General features: G+C 40.4%; 1 protein-coding gene across 3 annotated transcripts in view; it reads left to right on the forward strand.

Annotated features, from left to right (window-relative positions):
• LOC110965201 (cadherin-18) overlaps positions 1-21,764 on the forward strand; it is a 209,661-nt gene that overhangs the window by 75,972 nt on the left and 111,925 nt on the right. Inside the window, exon 1 of one of the 3 annotated variants that reach the window (XM_051940500.1) lies at positions 17,619-17,756. The exons of the other annotated variants lie outside the window; for them this stretch is intronic. The gene's annotated coding sequence lies outside the window, so the exon portion shown is untranslated. Of the gene's footprint in view, positions 1-17,618; positions 17,757-21,764 lie in introns of those variants that run through there. 3 annotated transcript variants of the gene reach the window in all.

Genomic DNA, 21,764 nt, shown 5'->3' on the forward strand with positions numbered 1-21,764 from the left:
CCGTTTCCCCTCGGAGGCCCTCTGGTCTCGGCCTGTAAGACAATTTGAGTGACGCAGGTGTCTCTACATCGCTTCCTCTTCGCGTGAATGACACCTGACAGTGCTGATTTCCACGTGTTTTTTTTTTTCCCCCCTTTCTTTTTTTCGGTTCAGGCTTCAGGCGCCTCTCAGCTCGTCTCCTCCGCAGCGACTCCCTCTCAGACATTTAGGTGCTGCTGCGGTAGAAAACACGCTTGTCACTTCAGGTTTCATCAAAAGCTCTTGACACAGCATAATGAGAGAGAAGCTCTTAAAGCTACGACGAAAACCGTGTGACTTGTTTCGGCGCCGGTGATGCCTTTGAACAAACCGTGTTTAACCATCTGAGAGGATGGAAGAGATACTGAAAATGATTCTCAGGCCTATTAGTGTTCTTGTAGCATTTATTTTTTTGTTGCTGTGAATAGGGCACCGGCTGCTGAGACGCTGGGACCTCGGCACTAAAAAGGACATTATTCTAATTGGTCCCCTGAATCTTTGCATTTCAAAAGAAAAGATTGCTATTTCACCTGCCACAAGATATTACTTTCATTTTATGTATGTGCACAACACCTACTAAAAGCTTCAGATTGCTTATTTAGCAAGGGGACACCCTTTAAGAAAGCACCCTATTCTCTAACAGTTATGAGTCCCCCATCTAAAAGGCACTATAGCAAGCTTTGCATATACTGCATGCAAATTGCTGTAATATTTCGTGCCCACCCATGTTTGAAGAACAGTGAAATTGGTATCATTTTAGCTGCAATGTGACATTTAATTCACTGAGCTTGTACATCTATCAAGAAGGGTTAGCGGCTACAAAAAATGAAAATGGTACAGCCTAGTAAAGCCGAGCTGCAAAGCCTATGACGAACACTGTTCACCAGAGAATGGAACGTTCTGACCCATGACTTTCTGCAAAGTCCATCCATAAATATTACCGGACCCTTTTCTCACATAGGTCCCTGCAGAATGTTTTTTCTTCTCCTCCCAACTGGAAGTCTGAAAGATGTGGGCTGACAGTTTTAGGGTTTTGCACAATACCCATCTGTCCAAACACTTATAAAATCAAGAACATGAAAAACGGTGTACTTCGAGAGGATATGTACCAAACAAATTTTAATTGAGCCCAATTACACTGAGCATTTGTGCTTTTATTTGATATGGTACACTTGAGAAGCAGATGGGAAGTGAGGGGAGAGAAAGGGAGGGGTCTACTTCCTGGAATTGAGCCATATTTTGCAGATATTTGGGATGCGTCTTAGGTCAATATTATTACCATCAAATACAGCAGACTCAAATCTAATTTTACAAACACTGTAGCTTCTCTGTCTCTAGACATTCTCTTGGCATATATGCACAGCATTAACAGACGTGCAGTTTGAGCAAAGGTTTACATACACTTGTGCAGACTATCATGCCAGTCTTGACTTTTCAATGACTGCGATGACTTTGAATTTTTGGTGACAGAATCACTGAAATGCACGCATAGATTAATTGTAAGTCCTCTGCTGTGTCAAAAATAGAACTATAGGGACTTTAATTTTCACTCTTGGTGATGTGGAAAGCTGTATTAATCACATTTTCTTTGTGGCATGGCCTCGTAACTTCCAATGAGCGATTATGATTGACTACAGCTGCTGACCCCTCTCAGCCAATTTAAATTGATACCCTCATTAGACTAAGTCACAAATGGAAAAGTCTGCGGAGTCTACCCAAGATTCAAAAAAAGCAAATCTGTACTGTACCTATACATGGTCGATTGTACATGGTGTCCTAATTAAATTTTGTAAATAGCAACACTGTTTGTATAAATTCAGACCTACAGTCAGGAAAAAAAAAGTTTACATATACACTTGTAAAGACAGTGCATATAATGGCAGTTTGTGCTTATAAAGGGAGTTTCCAGTGAGTTCTCAAGTTGTTATAATGGAGTTTTCATAGCGATGTGGTCTCTTAACTTTCTGTGAGTGACTACAATTGACTACAGCTGGTGACTCCTCTAAGGCAATATAACTAGGGTGCATTTGACACCCTTATTAGACTCGGATACAAATGCTAAAATGGGAAAGTCTGAGGAATTGTGCAAAGTTCTGTTAAAAAACAAATATATGCACTCTTAAACATGGTCAACTGCACAGGACATCCGAATTTACCATAAATAGCAAGCGCATTTTTACAAATGCGATCTAAAGCCGTGAATGAAAGCTTACATACAGTACACCTATAAAGGCATATATATAATGCCACTTTTAGGTTTCCAGTGGCTTTCCAAGTTGTGTTAATGAAGTGTTCATAGCTTCTTGAGAGACTACAGTTGACCAGAGTTGCTGACTCCTCTGAGCCATTTCAAAGAGGGCCCATTTAATACACTAGTTAGACTCAGCCACAAACGCTACAATAGTAACTCAGGAAAGATCTAAAAAAGTAAATGATTGACTTGAACAAACAGGAATTGCAATTACACGTCGTCAACTGTAATCAGCCACCATTTTTAGAAGTGCCAACTTCTCTAGTGGAATCGAGAGCAGGTCTTACATTCATTGTGAGGTTCAGTGTGTGCCAGTACCAAACAAGTGCTATTCAGCTTCATTTTACTATTTCAGACTGCAACCTTGGCAGAACTCTGGAAAAGCAATTTCATGAATCAGTCGCCTTCACCTTCACACCATCAATAGGTGAGGGTTCATGACATGATTCTGATGTCTGCTATCAATCCTCTCGCACACTGTTCTCAAGCTAATGAGCTAGTCCACACTGATTGCTTATTTGCTCATAAACGCTCTTTTGTACCTTGCTCACTGGCTGATGCTAACCTCCATGCTCTGATTTGCTCTACAAGTGCACCATCAGGGAAAGCGGCGAGCGAGCTAGAACTGAGTAATGCACATGTGGAGTCATCTCATTTGAACAACGCGGAGTCATGTAGTCATAGATATGCACTATTATTGGCTGTTCCCATGAGGTTGCCGATCCAAAAGATGAAATGAATCCATGTTTTCAGCCCTAACTCCTCAGCAGCATCCGTCCTAATGCATCCGCTGTTCACCGTTATTCGCCATGCAGTCTCTCATCCAGCTATTATTATGGATGATTCAATGCCTTGTGGTCACCGGGCCTGACCTGATATTAAAGCCCCGACTTGGATTTCATCCACAGCTGCAGCGCTCGGATGCGGTATTGATCACATCAATGATTCAAAGGGCAAAGTGAGTCACAAGCAGCTGACAAATGACAATAAACGCAAACACAATTATTGATAGTATTTAAACACACGGAGCCATTTTATTTTTCCCCCGGAGCTGTCAGAAATGACAAAATACCTATAGTTTGTCTTTATTCTATTAAAGGATTAATTAAGCGGAGTGAAGTGGATCATTTCAGGGGCCAAATAGGATTTCGTGTTGTTTGCTGGGGCTGCGACTTCCCAGGAAAGAGATTGTCTGAGTTCTTTGTACAAACAGCAAGTTTGTCCAATTCCATCAGTCCTCAAATAAATACAGCACCGTGTCAACACTCCTCCGGTAGCTCAAGTAAGTTCTCCGTTTTTTAGGTCAGTTACCTTTCGAAAACACAAACACCGTCTGCAGCATTAGAGATGGCACAGGAGTAAGGCCGTTTATCCCACTAAGAAGATCCATATCTTCACAAGGCAGCTATGAATATCTGGTAATTCATACCTATCGAACAGAAAACTAAATATACACGAGAGGTTACATGAAAATAAATAGTCTTGCATACATTTCTTATAGGCTTATTGGACATACTGTAAACATTTACATACACTCACTGGCCTTTTTATTACATAGAGTAAAGTAAAATCTAATGCAAACCAGTGCAAGCTCCACCATAATTCTATCTTTATGAGGCATTTAGATGCTTTAGTTTTTGCTGAATTTGTCAGAGAATAAAACGCATTATTTCTGCTTTATATTTATCACTGAGGTCAGAGTTGGTATTGATGTGCTGCTCTGCATTTCACTTTTACATCGGTAATATTCGCGCAGGTTAATGAGGGGGTAGATTTTACAGCCAAGCCGTAATATTTGATTGCATTAGAGTTCACAGCTATACCTAATAAATAGGCTGGTGGATGTACATACTAATAGAATTAACATGTAGTTGAGTTTCTTGCTAATTTTCCAGAAATTGTTTTTGAAGCCCATGACTGGAAATTCAAACCAAGTATCTGCTGCATGTATACGAGAACATCACGGGGCATTGCTGTTGGCACAATGGGGGGCTTAAATGTCTTCTATTCTGTGGTTATTGCATTCTTTTACTGGAGCTGGATATCTTGCTGACAGCGCAGACTCATGGTGTGTCGTATAACCAGTACAAACCCACAATCTTTAACAACTTAGCAGCAGTGTGGGTAGGAGATAGTCTGTCATTTGTAGGAAAATGGGCTGATTAAAGGCAATTTATCAACCTCCTGCTCCTTTTCTATTGTGAGTAGTCTATATATATATCCTTACATAAAGAGCTGCATTATTCATCTTGACAAACAGGAGTCATGCCATTAAAACCACTTTACTGCACCTCGGTCTAGTTGAGACTTCAGCTCTGCTCAGACTACTATAGCATGAAGGTTGATTCCCCATTTAATCATTTTTCCACCCATATGTATACATTTTCTGGATATTCAACTGAAAGACACAATGGTACTTTATCACATTGCTATAAAAAATAACACTCATTATCACTGTAGAAGAACAGTAATCCATATGAGATTATCTTTGAATCTATCATAGCACAATACGATCTAATTACCAACTGTCTGAAACTTTCCCAGAGAGTGATTTATTTTAGTACGAGTCGGTGTCACTTTTTCCACATGCTGAGTGTCTCAGTGTGAAATAAACCTCTTTGAGAGAGTCCTGATTGGTTACTCTGGGTCTCTAAATGAGATCTCTATGCATGAGAGGACAGATTCCTTGGGGCGCTGCCAGAGGCAGGAGCACACAGTGGTGGAGCGTTTCCAGCATGAACCTTCAAAACATGTACAGCATGTGGCACGCCGTTCTAATTTTCATCAGTGTGCTGCAAATATACCGTTATTCAGCCTCGTGTTAAGCCTGACTGCCAGAAAGCGAGTCGTCCACCTGCGATGTGGTGTAAACACGCTTCACACAAAGGTGGATGTCTAATGGTGTATACCGCACCATGTGAAATGGTAAATAATTCATTCGCAGCTACATTTCAGTCTTGTCGGACAAAAAAACAGGAAAAGGTAAGTTTTGAACAAATCAATAGGTAAGGGTGTGGGATAGCATGTTACTGAAATAATGTGACCTTTCAATTTGAGAACGAAGAGAACAGCACAACTGTAAATGCTTTTTGAGGAGAGAATTTAAAAAAAAACAGCAATAACAAGTCATTTACAGTTTTTAATGTACTCTCCATGTGTGCACTGACTTGGCAGAATGCCTCCTTTCAGAGCATTTTTAACCCTTAGATGCACAAGTGACCCTGCACTCTTCCAGAAGTGGGTCAAAAATGACGTGTATAAGAATCAATGCGTTTTTCTGCCATTTTTTCTTATTTTGGTTAAGAATATTCGTTTGTATTGTTGTTTTTTTCTGTTTTGGTCCACACAAGAACCATTTCATGTTTGAAATCTGTTTATTTTTCACTTTATAGCAGATTTTGAACATTTTGATGAAAGAATATTAAACAGAACTACAACAGAAGAATGCCAACTTCCATTTTGTTGACATTTTTCTACCGTTTTCCTCCAGCCGTTGCTGCTCTCTGGCCCTCCAAATTTGCGCATCACCTCTTGTATGATATTATCAATGATAAAGAGCTTGGAGTAATAATACACATTGCACAATTTCTTTAGAAGTACAAAAGGTAATTTAAAAATGGAAATGGAATGATATCAAAAACATGTTTGAGGAAATGCTGATAAAAACTTATTACAAAGATATTGCAAGAAAACGGCCTTGCTGGGTCTTTTTTTTTTTTTACCCATTTATGCATCAAAGATTGAAACTATATTTCCAGTAAAGTGGTTTAACTAGCAACCTCATCCTTTGTGGCCACAACTACGACAACATTACAGCCAAGTAAAAAATACCTGAAGATCACAAAACAAACAATTCTTACATGTTTAATTTAAAAATATCCATGGATTAGCTCCTAAAGCAGACTTCTGGGAAAGTGTGGTGGCGGATTAAGTCACCAGAAGATCCGTAAACTTTTTGTGAAAACTGCTAATGTCACTTTATGCTCCAGTGGCCAAAAGCAAGTAAACACACATGCTCACATACTTTTGCTTATATAATGTTGCTGTCATAGTCATATCAATACTATGGATTGAATAACACAAGGTACATCATCTTCTTATTTAGTTCAGTACTGAGTGAGTGTAAATGCAGTTATTAAACTGCAGCTACAGCGTCCACAATAGATCAAATCATATGCTGGAAGCAACTTTCTTATTGTATTCATCCTCATTTCCACAGTGCATAAGCAATGCATCATGCAAACCGCAAAGACACTTTGGTGTAAAATTCTTACATTCCTGCAGTTTTACATGATTTCCAGCTTATTTTGTGTGCAGAAACAGCCACTAAATATAAAGAAAAACAGCAGTGTTAGCAAAATCTCGGCTGATGAGAGTTCAGCAAGATGTGAAAAAAATCCCCTCCCACCGGAGGTAATGAACGGGGGGAAAAGAGGGATATCTGCCGTTTCTCTGCGGGTAAAAGTGCATTTATCAAGGTTATTTTAGTATATCTGATGGGGGAATGGGAGCTTCCTGCAGAGAGACCTTTGACCTCACAGTTAAGCCTCGAGATGGGTGGAACCTGACTTATCACAGGGAATTACAGAGGTCATTATGAACCAACAATATCTCCTCCTCCCTGCACTGCACTTCATGGTTAAGCACCACCAACACTTAAGTAAACGCGCACTGCCTCTGCAATCTTAATGAATCTCTCATTTTTTAATGTGTTTACTATGGATGGAGCCCCTAAAGAGTGCAGAGTGGCTATAATTTTCAGAATTTTTAATTTTCTAGTTTCTGTTTCTCATTAGTTATGCATTCCTGCTTTTACACTTTGCCTAAACAATCTTGGAAATTATGGTGGGTATTTGTTTTTTTCCACTCTCCATCCTGAAATTAAAATTTGAGTCTTACGTTGTGAGAGAAACTTAATCGCTGCACTGATTGTGTTCACTGTGAGTCTCGGTTGGAGTGCATGTATACAGCCAGGGGGACGAAATTCAAGGAAATACCTGAAACGTTGACCTACGCCGAGGAGATCCGGTGGCTCTGTCATGCTGTGGTGGGATTTTAAAGGCATGGTTTAAGTCTACTTGTCCACTTAGAGGGAAGGGTCACTGCAATTCAATACAAAGCTGCTGTGAGGGCTCTTTATATTACCCTGCTATGAGACATTACCATCCTGATGTGAGTGGTCTCCTCCAGGTTGACTACATCTATAGGGGTCACTGTATGGTTTGTAGAGTATGAAAATGATGTGAATCCGATGCTATGGCTTTAGCAGTCAGCAGATCTCAACCAAACTGAACACAGCACTGTCTGCCGTCATTATTAAACTACCAAATTTTGTCAGATTTTTGGAAGGAAAGGTCTTCCATCACTCCAACAGAGTTCCAGAGACTTTGAAAATCAGTGCTAAAAGGTGGACGGAAGCCATATTGGGCAACACACGATGATTCAACAGCTTCCTACACCATCTTTCCCAACCTTTTCCAAGAGATTTAAGATGTCTGAAGTTATCAATAATGCTATTTACACTTTTAATCGATGATTGTCGACACAACCAGACATTGGAAGCAAAATGAAGCCCAGACTGTAGCTAGCTACTATTAAGCATTTATTTAACAACGAGGCCTAGTAGTTTCCAGTATAGAATATTCATTTAGTCAATTTGGCAATTCAACATCAACCCAGAGGGCATTACATATACATGCAGAATAAAAGTCATTATTTGCTGCAGATGTAGTTTAAACCAATTAGTGTTCTAATGCTACATTGTGTTAGCTAATGGTGCTGAAAGGCTAACTGATGACTAGAAAACCCTTCTGCAATTATGCTAGCACATGAATTAAAGTGTGATTTGCCATGGAAAGCATGCAATTGTCTGTGTGACCTCAAACTTTTGAGCAGAAGTGTGTACTGTATGTCTTGAACCACTTCCATAATCGCACCCCTTTTCATTAGCAGCCGTTCCTTCGTTCAGTCGGAGTGCATTCATCCCATTAGGAGATGGAACTCTTGACTCTTTACTCATGCCATTTCTCATGTTTATTCATGGAGTCGAGCCGCATGGTGCCACTCGATACACAAGTGCAACACAGCATAGTTTGAAAGTCGATAACTCTGTTCTGTTATGGGACAGATTCTCGCTCGGTTGTTTTTGTTCTTTTTTTTTTTTTTTAGTTAGTTGTTCCAGTTGTTACTGTGCCACTTTAAAGCTAATACTTCATGTCAGACGTGACTCGTGGGTCACTTTCAGTTTGTGCATTGAAGCTGGACATAAATAATCTGCATGTACCCGTGTGTAAAACAGATTCAGTGTTGACTCTTCATCCTTTGAATTCATAATTAAAGACAGCAAAGTGTGAAGCGAGACTGAAACCCTTGAGTTTCCAATGCTACGAAGAAAGCTATAAACATTCCTCTGTCGTTTTCATTCACGCATTTAGAGACACTCTGAAGTTTAGTCTGTATTCAAAGCCAGCATCTTCACCGATGCCTTTTTAATAATTCTGTAAATCCCTATGCTCCTCGCTGTAAATGTTCTAAAATGTTAACTGTGGATATCTACACTGTTCATATCCAACTAGAGCACAAACCATTGTGCATGAGACAGTGAAGCCGCCTTTGAGTCGCAGCATATTCTTGTGCGAGACGTTTGATGCATTCTAATGAGGAAACAATGTGTTTTCCGAATCGGCAGCAAAAAAGCAACGATTTGTTTGATTCCTGAGCTGTAATTTGTTTTCCGTGTGTAAGCTAAGCAGTCATGGGCAACAGTACTCGGAGTATTCTCCACACAGGGAAGACTAGTACATGGATTTTTTTTAATGGCAGGGCACAGTGTAACCTTGATGCTCGTCAACCACATATAAATTAGATGCTTTGTGGGAGGCAAACAAATTCCCAGTCCTACCCTGCTGATATGTGTCTCCCAGCTTCAGCATAGCTGGCTGCCTCTGTCATTTGTCTGTGTCCACAGCAGCTCCCGTGCACACACCCACCCAAACCAGCAGCTTGAAATGAGATTCACTCAAGTGCATAATCCCTCAGTTCTGCTTAGCTGTGATTAATTGACCAAATATCTCTTATATGTGGAGGGTCCACACAACCAGCTTTCACAATTATATATTTAAAAAGAAAAATCTGCTACACCACAACAATGTCCACACAAGATAATCGCTTGCAAACTCGTCCGAGGAGCACATTGTAATCTCACAGTATCGTTAAGAGGCTCTTCAGCAATTAGCCCCCCTGGCAAAACGATTTACCGACATGTCATTAAAAACCCGTCAAGGAAGTAGACATCATGCAGAGAAATCCAAAGGCCTTTTGGATCGATACACGAGTAACCTCTGAAGCACCGTGTAGTTTGCCGTTAGAGAGAATCGGTCCTATCCAGGGTTTCACACTCATATGTGCAAGAAAGTCCAATAGGTCCTTATAAATAAACCATCAGTGAAATTATACATCAGCATCATAAAGCTTGTTTCCTGTTACTTCGCTACAAGTTGACATTTTCCTCACTTTTTTTTTTTTTTTGCAAAATTCATTCAGTTTGCTTTCATTTACCCCAGCAGTGATCGAAATGAAACTCAGCTCCGACTGCATGCAATTGACAGGAAACAGACTGTGATGCATTCACAAAAGATGTCACCGGTTAGTGCAAGGTTGTGTCTTGCATGTGTAGAGGATGTCTCCACTGTGACGCATACGTGCTTATTGATTCACCTGCCTGTGTATGATGTGTGGAAAACCTTCGATCTTATTGACGTGCAGTGTTAAAGGGAATAATGAAGGAGCTGTGGCCCATTGCCTTAATGTGAGGTTCGGATAATAACTGTTTGTCCATCACTTGAGTAAGACTGGTTTAAATAATAGGACACAATGAATCCAAGAGGAGTGGATACAGCTTGTTCAGCCAGAATAACACCCTGTCCTTGTTTCGCTCATCAAGGATGTCACAGTATTTTTACATGGAGTGGAATCTTTAAAAGAATGGACCGCTAACAGTACAGGGCAGGAGGTGCTGCTAGACAGACTGGCAGAGGACAAAGATAAAAACCGATTAAAACCACTGCTGAAATTATAGTTTACAAAACTAGACGGAAAATTGCTAGCCAGAAAGGGAAGCTACCAGGCAAGCCAACAGGACAATAGACATCGGCCAGCAGGATTATGCACAGTTAGCAGAGGGTCGGTAAGTTAATGACACAAGAGGATAACAAGCAAGCAGAAAACACAAGAGCTGCAAAACAATAAAAGCGTTTGAAGCAAACAGAGAGGGCCAAACAAGAAGCAGCTAGGCTTATGCAAACAGTGGCAGAAGACCGAAAACCGAAGTAAAACTTCTGCAAAATCTATAGTTGAAAAATCTAGACAGCAAATTGCTAACCAGAAAGGGAAGCAAACAGGACAAGAGGCAAGGCTAGCAGGAGGATACTGAGCTAGTAAATTAATGGCACAAGAGGACAACAAGCTAGCACAAAACACAAGCGCTGCAAAACAATAAAAGCAATTGAGGCAAACAAAGAGGGCCAAACAAAAAGTTAGGCTTATGCAAACAGTGCAGGACAGGGAATGCTGATAGAGCTAAATGCTACAAGACTAACAGCATCAAAAACAGGCTAAACGAAACACAAGAAACAGGCTGGCAGAAGGCAAAGCCAAAAAGCTAAGACCAAATACTACTACACAAGGAAAATCCTGAGAGTCATGCTATGCAACTACAACATGAACAGGCTGAGCTAGCAATGAGAAAACAAACTGGCAGGAAACAAAGCTAGTGGCTGAACTGACCTCAGATGACAGATCAGGGTCAGGTGAGGGAGTGTGAGAGGCAGGTGACCCAGGTGTGTGGAGAAAATAAACACATCTTTGTTAAACTTGGCCTGGGCTAACTGACTGGTGTCTGGATCAACTTTCTGGATCAGAATGCTGGTCTGAGCTGGGGTTTTATGGAGCAGAGAGCTGACTGGAAACAGGTGATCCAGCCCCTGTACAGGTGTCTTCATTCATGTTGATTAGACAGCCACCCACAAAGACAAGAAAAGGGGAAAGAGTGGCTGGGAGCTCAGCAAAGCAGAGATAGAATCCTTGATAATTGTTTATCCTAGAATACAGACACTAAACACTTACAGTTTGACTAAAGTAAGACTGAAGTAAATGCTTGCTTCAGGCTGGAGAATGACTACAAATCCACAACAGCTGCTTTTTTTTTTATCAGGCCAACAGCTCACTCCTTATCTCCAAGAAATGACATTCTGCATTGATTTGTTCAATTATGTATGTGTTCTGTGGCGACATTCTTGTTCCTCCTAGAGGTATTAGTGAGATGAATGGCAGTCTCCATTTTTTAATATTAGGTTCAGAAGCGCTTTTGTTAACATTAGACAATAGCTTGTGGTTTCAGGTAAATACCAGTAGTTGTGACTTGTCACTGCAGATGTTTTTATACATTATACCAATATAAATATTTTCCTAACGCCAACCATTTGCTTTGAATTCCTCAACATAGCAGTTAAAATAGTTTGACGTCCCTCTCTGGTCATTGATTAAACCACTAAAGACTTGTATGTGGATCAAAGTTGTATGTTTATTGGTGTTCTTTTTTTCTTTTTTTAAAGTGATCCCTTCCTGTCATAAAATGGCTTAGATGTAACTTTACATAGTTGCTTCCTTCCTACACAATAGTAAGGTGTAATGTTGGAGCTATTCAGTTCAGACAAATATTTTAAGCAGAGATCAATTCTGAAAAAGAATAATGAGGCAGAATAAGTTTGGCACATTTGTTATGTATGACAACCCAACAATCTGAATTTGTGTTTGTTTTCAAGACATACACTACTGTTCAAAAGTTTAGGGTCACCCAGACAATTTCATGTTTTCCATGAAAACTCACACCTTAGTTTATATGCAAATATAACTCCACAAGGGTTTTCTAACCATCAGTGAGCCTTTCAACACCATTAGCTAACACAATGTAGCATTAGAACACAGGAGTGATGGTTGCTGGAAATGTTCCTCTGTACCCCTATGGACATATTCCATTAAAAAATTCCAGATAGAATAGTCATTTACCACATGAACAATGTCTAAACTGTATTTCTGATTAATTTAGAGTTATCTTTGGAAAAAAAAAACACTTTCTTTCAAAAATAAGGACATTCCTAAGTGACCCCAAATTTAGTAGTGTTCATGACCAGCCTTGGTGATGATTGCTTATTTTGCTCATATGTAGTCTAGCCTGTAAAAATCACCCTATGGTCATGTTAATAATAGGAAAAAATAAATTTCTACCAGAGGAGGTCTTTAAATGTTGCCACAAATGAAAATTGATTTGAATAATATCAGTAATTGGAATGCTATACCAAATTACCAAACATTTCAAGTGGAACTGTCAGATTTCTTTTTTTGCAGGGCGTAAATTAAAAGGAGCTATATTTTCAAACAGAGGCATCATCATTAGAATGTAAACCAGCTACTTATTCCCCACAAATTCCTTAAAAAGAACACAAATCGGCCTAAAAATCTGGCAGTAAAAGAAAACTGTGGATCTCATGATGTGGTGGGATTCTTTTGTCTTTTTTTCCCTCTTCTGTAGCTCTGAGGATGAAATCACCTGTCTGCAGTTTCAAGGAGAGTCATTACTTTGTTTAATATACTGAGCACATCCGCTTTAGAGAGTTTTTGAAGCTGTACGCCAACTCTGGATGTGGACCAGAGACGCAGTTGTGTTGGCAGGAGGAACTGGGCTTTGGATGATAGATGAAGCTGGAGGCAGTGATGCCGAGGAGAGCCGCTGACGCCTCCAAGACCCCTGTCTCTCATGTCCACTTCCTTCTGACTCTCATCTCGCTGCTCGCCTCCTCGTCTCTGATGCCTAATCTGTCTCCTCGTCGAGCTCAGGCTTTAGTTATAGCCCTCTCCCTTCCCCTTCTCCATGACGCATCAGCCTCCATTCTCTTCATGTCTCCTCCACGGTCTAATTGATGGGTGAACGCTAACAAGTTGCCCTCCCCGAGTCTCTCCGTCGTGTCCTGGTCCTGAAGGGCCCCCCCACCGCCCTCACTCTTGTGCTTCTCATCCTCCAGCCCCCGCTCGCCCATTTTCGCCGCTCCGTTCATTATTCATTAAGTTTCCCTTTGGATCCGGAGAGAGCAAAAGCATGGCTGAATTCATAGGCAGGCTCAACAGCTGGCCCAAGGGTACCTGAGTGATGTGAATGTATGTGTGCGTGGGGGAGAGGGAGAGGCAGAAAGAGAGCGACTGAGTGACTGACAGAAACAAAAAAAAAAGGGAAAAGACAAGTCAGAAATAGCAAGCTGAAAAAGAGCTTCAAGAACAGTGTAATTCTGCTTTAGTAAAAAAAAAAAAAAAGTGATTTTATTTTGAAATCCAAAGTTCACCTGAGGATCAAGAGTTCAAACAGATTTTGTGTGGAATTTTGGCAAAACAGTTGTCATTTATCTATTTTTTCAAACAATTATTCTCAATTGGGTAATGGAAGGTTCAGCTAAAGAGAGAGAGAGGGAGTGCATTTTTCAATTAAACCATCCACTCATTATGTAAGCAAGAGCAGCCGTCCTGATGTATTTTCTGCATCGGGACACATTCATTGTGGACCATTATTGCTAATGATATCATCATTTCATCATCATTTCATTATCTGTTCATTGAAGTTCCTTTGATGACAGCTTGTTGTTGTTTTTTTTAGCAGTGAGACTTAATGTGTGGAAGCAGAAAAGATGGTTTTGTTATGGTTTACCTGCAGTATAATGAGCATATGCATCGATTCCAGGCTGTGGATCGATGTTCATTATCAGCAACTCGATGCACATGCTGAGATGTCAGACAGATTCTGATGCAGAATAGTAACAAAATACAGCAACTGAGCTCTTCTCCTGTTGCTATTTTTGCATCTTTACAGACTGGGTCAAGTAGAAGTTTAGCTAATTACTCCAGGAAGGAATGCAGCGGAATTGTGTGACAATTGGTCTGTCTGTCTGTCTGTCTGTTAGCAACGTGACCCAAAAACAGCCTAATGGGTTTGGATGAAATTTTCAGGGAAAGTCAGAAATGATACAAAGACCAAAATGATTAGACTTTGTCACTGATTTGTTTGTTGTTCCATTTATATTAAATGGATACATTCTATGTTTCCGATTTCAGATTATCAATAAGTAATAAACAAATGCTACATTTCTGACAATGCCATACGGAGGAATGAACAGCCTTGGAGGAGTACTGCGCTCTCCTGGTTTAGTAATAAAATGCTACAGCAAAAGCAGAAATGCCTGATCTTCCATTCAGGGGTTAAATATTGCAAAGAATCAGCTTTTATTTTCATGTATCCAGCTGTTGAACATGCTAAAATAATGCTTTGAACTCTCTAAAGTTCTGTTTGTCCTTGCTAGGTTCATACAAGTCTGTACATTGAGTCAGATTGTGGCCAGACATCATCTATAAGCCTCGGTGGAACAGACCTCCTGTCAGTGACACAAGATGTGCAGACACTTGAGAAGTGTTTATAGATGCAGACATAGTCGCAGAGGCAGCTTTGAATTTCATAGAGGGGCGCAAAGCAATGAAAAAACGTGATTCGAAGCAAACTTTCATCCTTTACCGAACGCCTCGGTGCATTACTTACTGCCTGATGCATCGCGTTTGTCTGGAAACAGAAGCTTTTCACTCTTCCAGGAGATGGAAATTCACAAAATCCTTGTGTGGTGGAAGCACGAATACTGCAGCCGCACAGTTTTTGCTCATGCATGTTAGTTGTAGTAAAGTTTCATAATTCATCTACTTTAAAACAATCCGCTTTGTGTGTGCTCCATGTTCCAGCTGCATCTCTATGTCTTTGAGTGCAATTCAGAGATTTGTGTTTGAGCTTCAAGAGCCTTGGAGCTCAATATATTTCTGATAAAGTTGTGCTGGAGTGCATGGTCATGCCCTTTCCTTTGACTCAGACTCTCAAAACGTATGCAAAATCTTCTTCTTAGCCATTGAGAGCTGCACATTTTCTTCCTTTGCAAGGCCACACAAGCAAATTAAACTTCGTGAATCTTGAGACTGTTTTTCCTGGATTTCGCTGCTTAGATGTTGACCTTACCCTCCCAAGTCTTCTGAACTCACTGGAGTAATTGGTAGCTGTGCTTTGCTGATGGCGCTATTAAGATTCTGGGCGATGAAAGCAAGAATCAACTCAAAAATCTCAACCAGAGGACCTAAAAGACATGTTTTTGTACCAAAAAATAAATAATTATTCTTCGTCTACGAATGTCTGACTATTTTTAAAGTCTTGAAAGAGAATCCTGATTTCCATTTTTGTGGGGAAAGACTAAAGTGAAAAACAGATTTTACTGAAACCTCATAGGTGTAAAATTATGAAAGGACACCGGGTGTTGTTGCCCAATTATTTTGTTCATTAGTCCTTATTTGGACATAGTTACATTGTTTCACTGTAAAAAAAATTAAATAAATACATTCTCCCATGCTCAAGGCATTTAAATAACAAAATATCCTGCTATGTTCCATGTTGGAGCAATAATACAAACTAAGTGAGGCTTCCACATAATTAATATTCTTGTTCTTATGAAGAACCTTTGGTTAAACACTCTAAAAGAAATAATAAAAAATAACAGTAATTTTTAAAAGAAATCATTTAATTTACAGATTTTTTGTACTGTTTGACTCCATATATTACAGAAAAAATACATTAATTTGCAATATTGTGAAATGACATTTTACTGTAAAATAACGGCATTTTGACTGCACTTCAATCAGACCAATGGTATTTTTAAATAGTTTTTGTTATTTGAAAGAAAAAAATTGCCCCATGAATATTGTGAATCTTTTTGATTATTATTATTACTATTGCACCTATTTACACAGTTGATCATTTGCAGATGATTTCTTGTAAAATCGTATGAAAAAGTATAAATGCATGCTGACTGTAAAAATAAATTTAAAAAATAAAACAGGGCAAAACAGTGCATGATGTCCACATCAAATATCTGTGTTTTTACAAATAATAATTTGTCCTTTTGCAGTGTGTAACCATAGAATAACATTGTTTAGCTGTGTTTAAGTTCACGAAAATATTAGCCACTATTAGAAAAAAATAAAAAATAATGTATGTATTTTTTTCAACTGTTATTGTACAGAATTACAGAGTAAAATAGAGATTATTTCTAGTAAAATCATGGAAAAAAGTGTCAATTTGCATGGTAAGTAACACAAAAATATCAAAAACTGTGCATAATGTCAAAAAGGTGTATTTTTAAATAGATATTTGCTTTATTACAATATGTAATCATAAAATGACACTATTTTACTGTATTTATGGTAATTCAGCTAAAAACATCAATATTTCACATATAATTCCTGATATTTTATTACTTTCCAAGTTTTTGAATGCCATTGTGTTACACCATTTAACATTTTTTAAATTTATTTACATTTTTAAAATGTTATTTGTCTACACTAACACTTCCTGCTTTGTTATGTAGACACACATTTTGCAAATAATCACATAAACTTTATTTTAGAAACCGTCTTTAGGGTAAATAAAAGTAAATTCACAGATGTTGACAGGTCGTTGTACATAAATACAGTTTGGGGTGTTAAAAATGACAAAAAATAATCAGCACATTTGCTCCACATCTCTGAACAATCTGATCCAGAGTTTTGTTTTTTTTTTTTTTTTTAGAATGAGACACCAGCATCAAATGAAAGAAAAACAAACAAAAGAACTCAATGCCTTGCCCAGCTTGCCACTGGTATAATTTGATGAGCTAACAGGAAGTATTTTACACCATTTTCCACTCTGGTAACAGAATAACACATTTCCCAAAACAGAGTAAATCCTCAGTAACTTTGAAAGCTATTAAATTGTAAATTCTCCCACTTTTTTTGTCCTTTTGCTGGGTAGTTTTTTCTCCATTGTTGCTGCTCTATATTCTGCCGGGACACTCTGGGAAGGCAAAGCGTGTGAGTGTGAACGTGGAAGAAAATGAGAATGGGAGAACGTATCGCTTCCTGATCACTATCTTATATAATCACGTGTTAACAGAGAAAGACAGGAGCAGAGGAGGAGAGGGAGATAATGGAGAGAGGCAGGTGGCGAGGGATGAGGGGAGGCCGGTCGGGGGGAGGAGGAGGGCTTGATCGTCGGGGATTGATCCGCGAACCGACCAATCCGGCGCCTTCTCCGACTTGAGCCGCCGCAGTAGCCGGGCACGATTGGATGAGGAGGGGATGCTTCGGCGGTGGAGATGCGCACACACACACACACACGCACGCACGCACACGCAACACACTGGCTCAGCTCGCCTCGTCCAGTCCTCTCGCATGCTCACGCGCAACCGGGGGGAAGGAGAGCTCTCCGCAAGCCGCGCACTGAAGCTCCTGCCCCGGAGAGGATGACACGGGGAGAGGTGGGAGAGGGACCGGAGAGGAGGAACTCAGATCTGCTTTGTGAACCAGCTGTCAGGACGTACAGGTAAGATGAAGGGGAAAAATGAGGGTGAAATAAGTTTGTGTTATCCGTCTTGTAAGTTGTCATTCGTGGGTTTTTACGCACCCGAAGCGGCGAGTTTACCCGTGCGCGCATTTTTATTTTTTATTTGTAATTTTTTTGCCATTGCACCCGTGAAATTGGCCACTAAGCAGAAAAGAAACAGACACGAGAGAGGTTTAAGATAAATAAATAAATAAAAAGACAAGTCCAGGAGTGCGCACCGGTCATTTTGCGGCTGTAATGAGCGTCTTTGGCACCGGAGCGCATTCCCCCCCCCCCCCTTTTTTATTTACCCCTCTCTCCTTCCTGGGGTGTTGTTGCACGCAGCGACTCGGTGGAGTTATGAATGATAGACAGGCTTGCCGTAACAGAGTGGGAGTTAGAGGCTATCCGATCCCTCTGATGCCTGTGCCGCACCAGTGTAGCCAGACTGAAATTTACGCGCACTGCAGGAAACAGGAGTCCACTCATTGACTGCAGCCTCTCCACAAGTCGAGCCTTTTTCTCTCATCTCTCTCTCTTTTTGCCTCTCTGCATCAGACACCATCTCTATCTGTAGAGGGTGGGGGAAAAATACAAATAAAGACGCGTTTCTGAGTGAATGCCTCAGTCATCTGGATGCTCTGACAGTGTGTGTGTGTGGAAAGATGCGTGAGGCAAGTGCCAGTTGCTGTTCATGTTGCATTGATCTGGTGAGCACAGGAGGACTGTGTGTTGGCATTTGCATCTGTTTTTTTTATTTTAAAGGTGCTTACTTGTTCTGAAGTGTCATGTAATTCTGTAGCGTGTGTTTTTGTGGGCTGCTGTGTGAAAGAGAGGATGATGTTTCCTTCTCAAAACAGCTTTATGGAACCATTTGGCTGCTGCTGCTTGAGCTCAATGCAGAAAACATTTCAATTATTTACATGTATGACCAGCATTGGAGTGATGTGGAGTTGATTTATGTGTCTTTAATTCAGGCCTGGGGGCATTTTTAGTGGTTTCTGATCCAGTGGTATTGTCTTATTTAGCTGTATTTTTTCTGTTAAGCTGTTAAATGTGGTTTAGTCAGTTGATTGTGTGTATAAAACAATATTAAAGCTAAAATTGCCCACATTTGGGAACCTTTTACCAGCACGTGACTTGAATCATCAATCAGGCATCATAAGAGCACCAGCCTCAAGAATGTGGTGATCACGTGTAATATCCAAAAATGCAGCAGCTTGCATGGCATGCGGTGAAGACGTCGGCCTCAGAAGGCCCACAGCTGAGCTCACATCAGCCTTATCCGTCTGTGCCGGTTGTTTGACTGTATAATCCACCATCACCCACCAGGAGATGATACAGGAGCCACGCTGACCTAAACTTTTAAATTAACCATCACAACTATCACAGTGACCGGCGGAGTCATGCTGAATCCAAAGCCAGAGCTCAGTGTGTGCCTGCTTTTAAGAGCAGTACGACTGTCATGACTTCCACGGATGCCGTCAAGGCAAAAGAAAAAAAAAAAACGAGCGACTGTCTGAGTTCTAAAGAAGCCTAAGGAGCTGGTGCTCAAATGAGATGTACTGGTCAACTCCAATTTAATCTGGCAAGTGGAGCAGTCTGGAATAGCATGATAACATAGCCACCAGCTGCACTGGCATAAAAAAAGCATGCTGAAGAGCAGGGATGGATGACTGGGCTCCAATGTGATTTTTCCTTCATTAATTGGACACTTTTTGGTGGCAAAGGTCAATTAAAAGTCAGTAGGACCAAAAAGAGGCCCAGAAATAGCTTAATTAGTGTGACCAAAAGGGAAAAACACTCAAATGATAAAGAAACTCCACATAGCTGTTGGTAAAATGGCTTAAAATGATCAGTTAATTGGATGATGGTGTCAGCCCTACAGTGGATGGATTAAACACACACACACACACACAAATCATGCCATCCTCACCAGACCAAATGATTGTTTCACCTGTGGGACGTTTTGCAGCACCTTCTCGCATCAGGCGAATGTAAAGATGGATGTACGGGTCGCCACCTGCCTGGTAGTGATCCAGGATGAACTGCAGATGTTTTGACATGGCACAGTGGCCTCACTCACCTTTATTAACAATCTTTGCTGCTATAATAGCGTGCAGCCTTTCTCGCTGGAAAGGTCTCCGAGCTAATTGCACCATCATTAATGTCACTGAAGACAGCGTGCCCGTTTCATCCTCAAGCAGACTTCATGGGTCTGAATATATGTTTGATGCAGATTTTGTTGGGGTAAAAAAAAAATACAGAATCTCAGCTGTGACAGCAGGTACACAAACATCACCTTGAAGTGTTTGTGTCAACCGAGCCGCGAACAATCGCGGAAGTATCAGTCATTGGTTACAGCGCGCTTGCAGCAGCAAAGACAACGTAAACGGTGCACGTTGCTCGGTATGGCAGCGTGTTGCAACACCACCAAATGGCTGTTTGTTAAAGTGGCCCCAAGTTTGGATCAAACGTTCATATCATTAGCCACTGTTAGCTCATGCTACATACAGGAAACTGAAAGCGAAAGGAACCTCAAAGGTAATTTTTGATCAGTTTTTGAGAAGTTTGCCTTAAAGGAGTGCACCACCAATGAGGACCACCATAAAGAACACAACTTAGCTCTTAACAACACCTGTATATGTGACTGAAAACCATGACAGCATCATTTTATTATCTGGTAAGCTGTCAAATGTTGTTTAGTTGACAGCACTACAAAGATAACTTGTCAAAATGTGCATAAAAATGTTCCAAAGTGCATTCACAATAATGTAAAATGATAAAAGACTCCATATTTAGGAACATTCTACCTGCATGTGACTTGAATGATAAATCGGGCATCAAACCTCATTCATTTTTGAGATGTTGGCCTTATTTTCACACATGAAAACCACCATAAAGAATGCAGCGTAGCCTATAAAAAAAAACACTCATGTGACCGAAAACCTCGATGGTGTCATTTCATTCTTCCACTTTCATCTGGTAAAATGCACATTTTAAACACAAAACCTCTGCTGCCAAATCAATCTCAAAGGAAGCAAGGTGAATCGAGGATTCATGGTTCATGCAGAAGTGACTCAAGCCATTATAGCTCACTGTTAGCTCATGCTACAGACAGAAGACAAAAGAAACCTCAAAGGCGATGTTTTGATCAATTCTTGGGTAATTTGAGAAGTTTGCCAATGAGGAGCACCGTTAAGAAAACAACTTAGCCTTTAAGACCACTTGTAGACGCAACTGAGAAAACCTTGATGCCATAATTTCTTTCTTCCACCTTGGTCTGGAGGAATATAACTTGTAAACAGGAAAAACTTCTGCTGTCAAATCAGTCTAAAAGGAAGCAAGGTGAATCGAGGATTCATGGCCCATGCAGAAGTGGCTCCCCACAGGTGGCCTCAGTGTGACTATAATATTTCCAGTCATATCACTGGCAGACTAGACAGGAAAAAGAGCAGTGGCTTCTTGTTCCAACAGCACACTCAAAAGGCCATTTAAAAGATGCATTATGCTTCCCCTCCGCACATTAACAATCTCTTCCTCGATAGCAAACAAAACAAAAAATAACTGCTCATTCACCGGCTCCGTCTGCCACCCAGGACACACAATAAGGTTGTTTTTTTTTAACTCAAGTAAGAATTATAGCTTCGAAAAGCTGAGTGTTGATGAGTCTTGTCAGCGATGCCATCTCCTAAATCCGGGATGCGACAAGGTAAAATAATCCCCTGCTCCTGATGCGGCCGGGCGACGCTGCTGTGAGGCTTACGGAAGATAAATGATGCATGGAATTTTTGTCATTAAATTTCTTCGACATGATACTGCTGATGGGAATGTATGCAACGCACTCCAAACGGAAAATGAGTCTCACATTGTGCATTAAACAAACAAGCACTATACGTCGTTTTTTAAAATCGCTGGCAGGAGCAGCGGTTGGAGTTAGAAGAGGAAACCGATAGCTAGCATGAGCCCAGCTGACAGAGGAGAAGCAGCAGCTAATGAAAGTTATTA

The sequence above is a fragment of the Acanthochromis polyacanthus genome, chromosome 20, assembly GCF_021347895.1.
Source record: "Acanthochromis polyacanthus isolate Apoly-LR-REF ecotype Palm Island chromosome 20, KAUST_Apoly_ChrSc, whole genome shotgun sequence".
Lineage (NCBI taxonomy): Eukaryota > Metazoa > Chordata > Actinopteri > Pomacentridae > Acanthochromis > Acanthochromis polyacanthus.